Below are 4572 nucleotides of genomic sequence, written 5' to 3' on the forward strand. Positions count from 1 at the left end.
CTTCCTCTCTGTAAAAAAATCAATAAAATATATTTAAAAAAAAAAAATAAATAGCCATACTTGTAGTTAATGACATTGCCCAATTACAAATTTAAATTAAATGTCACACCAACCATCCAAAGCAAACCATTTGTGATATTTAAAAGTTTAGTTTTATGTTTGAAAAACACACCAATGCTTTGGATTCTATAAAGCTCTTCAAACATGTCTCTTCCACATTTATCATTTTGTTCAGCAGAGTTTTGTTTGGAAAATGTCTATGATAGCCAAAAACAAAGTTCCAGATGGAGGAGGTGAAAATAGACATATGTTCCAGCTGTTTTTAATCACTCTTTTTTCTGGCTGTGGTTAAAATGAAAACACACCCTTTAAAAGAAAGAATCGTCACCCTTCAAATGTGCGGGTTCATACAGTGGCCACTCACAAAATGTCTCTTCTTTTAAGAGTTGCATGTGTGCATGTACATGCTTGTGAGTCTATGTGAAGGCATCTCTGAGTGTGCATGCATGTGTGAGTTTGGTGTGCATGAACAATTTCCCCGAGTAGAACTTCTGCACGTCTGAATGACTGCTTACATGTATTTCCAACTCCCTACTAGACATGCGTTACATAAAATCCTAAATTCAAAAAATTCCTCTGGGTATTATTATGTTGAGGTGCCTGAAGCAGGTGGATCTTACTTATTTTTAGCAGATTTATAGTGCCTTTGAGTGCTCAAAATGAGCACTTCATTTTCAAAAAAAAATGTTTTTATTAATTTCAGAGAGAGGGAGAAAGAGATAGAAACATCAATGATGAGAATCATTGATGGGCTGCCTCCCAGGCGCCCCTACTGGGGATTGAGACCACAATCCAGTCATGTATCCTGACCAAGTATCAAACCATAATCTCCTGGTTCCTAGGTTGACTCTCAACCACTGAACCACACTGGCCGTGCAAGAGGAGCAACCTCCTCCTTTACCTCCTAAAATCCCTGGACCACCCATGATGAACACACGTTGCCCAAGGATTTCTAGTGTGGGAAACCGCCCTCCTCCCTCGCATCCCTTGCACCGTTAGAGTGGCAATGGATGGCTGCATACAGGGCTCTTCCGGAAACAAGTTCCCACAGGCCCTGAGCCTGTGACGCTCCACACCTTCTTGGGGCACAGGCTGCACTCCACAAGCTCAGCCACAGCCATCAGGATCCCCTTCCTCAGACAGCAATGTCACCTACAGGACAGAGCTCAGGTTGGGCCCTCTGCAGTACCCACTCACAGGAGAGGGTAGCGTCTTCTGTCCTCAACCCGTTGCCAGTTAACAAGGTGCAGAAGAGGTCACACCTCTCGGCTACCTAGAGAGACCATTGGGATCAAATGGGTGAACAGCATCAAAACTACCCATGATGGAGCCTCCTAGAGAGCTGCTGCTTTTCAGTCCTTGATCTAGACTTCCTTTAGAAAGAATGGGATACAAGGGTCAGCAACATCCGCTGAACTTTAGGCAGGCATCTTACCCTGGCCAACAATTGGCTCCATCTGTGCATTGGTACAGACTTTTGGGCCATTGCCAATGGAACCAGCCACGGTCCACTCCTGCCTAAGGTAGGAACAGCAATTACTTACCCAAGGTTTCCCAATTTGAAAAAAATAACCATGGGAACTTCTTGTCTCACAAATACCCAAACTATACATCAAGATTACATATTAAAGCCAAAAAACAGGCCGGCCTCACTTGATCCACTTGGGAGTTGCAGACATTAAGAGGGACCATTTCATCTCTAAAATACACAAAGCTGAGCCCCTGAACAAGGTGTTCAATGGAACTTTAACCCCCCCTTACCAGTGAGGCTACAGGCTTCATAGGGCACCATTAGGCCACACATATGCACGTTAAAATTTAATTAAATGAAACATGCATGGCATAGTTACATCATTAATCAAACATCAGGGGAATTATTATAGAGTCTGATTCCATCTTTGATGTTTGATAATTGAATACTTTGAAGCCTTACCCTTTCGCTCCAGGTTTGGACTGATTGATAAGAAAACCCAGATGCGCCCTCCTTCGGTACTGGCAGGAATTTCCAACCATGTGAAAACCTCCAGCCCACAGTTAAAAATCTTCACTCAGTCCCACTCCCTAATCACAGCAAAAGCCAAGACAGTCTCCTTTCCTCTCTCTCAAGTCACTGCCCTATCTCCCCAGAAGCCCTCATTAAGCGACTGATAAACTTTTTCACACCTGCTCAGACACTGAGTGCGTCATCAGTCTTGACATCCAAAGCAAATTTTGGGTGTGATGACCCAAACCTATTTTCTCCTAAACCTCAATTCAGATCTCCACAAACAGTGAAATCATCAAAACTTGGCCTTAGGATTATTTAAGCCACCCTCAGAGAATTTTGCAATTTTCACTGTAATTTGAGTCGACTGCAATTTGGAAATTTTCTGAATTCTCTATTGCAAAAGGGATTATCAACTAAGAATAGTTGTTAGGCTGTCTTTTCCTTTTCTGTTTCTCAAATTAACTACTTGTGAATGTATTTTTCACCTGTCCATTCCAGAAAAAAAATGAGAGCCCATGCCCAAGTAGAGCCACAAGTCCTATTTCTTTGCAAGCTGTTTAGCTACGTTGCTACAGAAACAACTAAATTACTATATTAGGCTTCATCATGAATTAAACTAACATGTTTAAAATTGGAGGTATTCTGAGCTGGGTGTCCCAAACATTCCTAAACAGTTCTGAGATTGGAATTTGAATGACTCAGATGTTCAGGACTGAACTTTCTTTTCTCTCAATCTGGCACATCACTTACTTCTTTTCAAGGATTTCATTATTCTTATGTTTGTTAAATGCATAGATTTGTTTCCTGGTGCAGAATTTAATTTTGTTTGTTGGTTTAAAAACATCTAGATGACTAAACGTAAACTAAATAGATGCATTTTATGTAATTCATATATTACAATTATGTAAATTAAATATTTGCGTAATTTGGTACCAAGTTGCCAGATACATTTCTAGTGCATTGGAGAAATATGTGGTTTCTTAGCATCTGATCTGATGGGCTTTCCTTCCCAGCTGCGCTGGAATCCCTTGGGTGCAACTATAAAAATTTGGGAGAAAGAATATTCATTCCTTTCAAATTTATTCAGAGGCAATAAAAATTATTTTCAAGCATCAAGAATTTTTACACCATTTAAAAACTGCAAAAGGTCATAAATTATCTTTAAAATTAATAATTGAGATAAAAAATTTCCATCTAAAAATGTGGATTCCAGAGAACTATTTTCATATTTATTCTTTTAAATGAATACTGTAGTGATTGGCTGCATACTTCCTGGAAAGATGTCTTATCAAAAAGCTTTTCACTGCCCAGCCAGCATGGCTCAGTGGTTGAGCATTGACCTACGAACCAGAAGGTCACCGTTCCATTCCTGGTCAGGGCACATGCCCAGATTGAGGCCCAATCCCCAGTAGGGGGTATGCAGGAGGCAGCCAATAATGATACTCATCATTGATGTTTCTATCTCTCTCTCCCTCTTCCTTCCACTCTGAAATCAATAAAAATATATTTTTTAAAGTTTTCACTAATTTCTACTAAGAAAAATTATGTGTATACATGCAAAAGTAAATCCAAACCATGGTGAGAGAGAAAATTTACAGAAAAAAACTACACAAAGGCAAAACACTGACAAAAAACCAAAACAAAACAAAAAACAAAAAACAAACAAACAAAAAACAATATGCTAGCAGACTATTTTCTTCTTTTGGTGCAAAAGACATTAAATCTCATAGTTTAGATACAATTATTTTTTCATCCATGAAAGTTTTGTATGAGGCACTGTACTAAAATAGAGACAAAAAGTACATTTGAGGTTACTAGGGCCTGGGAAGGAGGGGCAAATGGGGAGTTATTGCTTAATGAATTGAGTTTCTCTTTGGGGTAATGAAAAATTTGGGAAATAGTAACAGTTGCACAACGCTGTAAATGCAATTAGTGCCACTAAATAGTACAATTAGCAATAGTAAAAATGGCAAACTTTATATTATATCCTTTTTATCACAAGAAAAAAAAAGGTACCAAAGAAAGCACATAGTGAATTATTTTTAGTGTTTGTATTTGCATAAAGAAACACTGGAAAACATATAAGAAACTAATATAAGTGGTTTCTTATAAGTAACATGAATAGTCAGCCATATACACTAATAAGTTTGAACTAGTTATAATACAAAAATTCCCTGTCCTGGTGATAAGTGGCCAATCCTCAATTCTCTGAATTTTCTCTACCTCTGCTTTTATCCCAGGATACCAGACTCCCCCAAGATCTAGCAAGTGAAGTGTTAACCTGGAAAAGTAGGGGTATGGCAAGCTAGCTTAGAATGAAGTGGGATGGTAACAGAGTGGAAGGGCAACTTTGCATACTAAATCTTTAATATCCTTTTGACTTTTGAGCCATCTAATCTAATAATAGACAAACATGGTAATTGACCATACCTTTGCTACACTTCCCATTGGCTAATCAGGGCGATATGCAAATTAACCGCCAACAAAGATGGCGGCTAATTTCATACTGCAGGCAGGGTAGGACA

The sequence above is a fragment of the Myotis lucifugus genome, unplaced genomic scaffold (assembly GCF_000147115.1).
Source record: "Myotis lucifugus unplaced genomic scaffold, Myoluc2.0 scaffold_26, whole genome shotgun sequence".
Taxonomy (NCBI): domain Eukaryota; kingdom Metazoa; phylum Chordata; class Mammalia; order Chiroptera; family Vespertilionidae; genus Myotis; species Myotis lucifugus.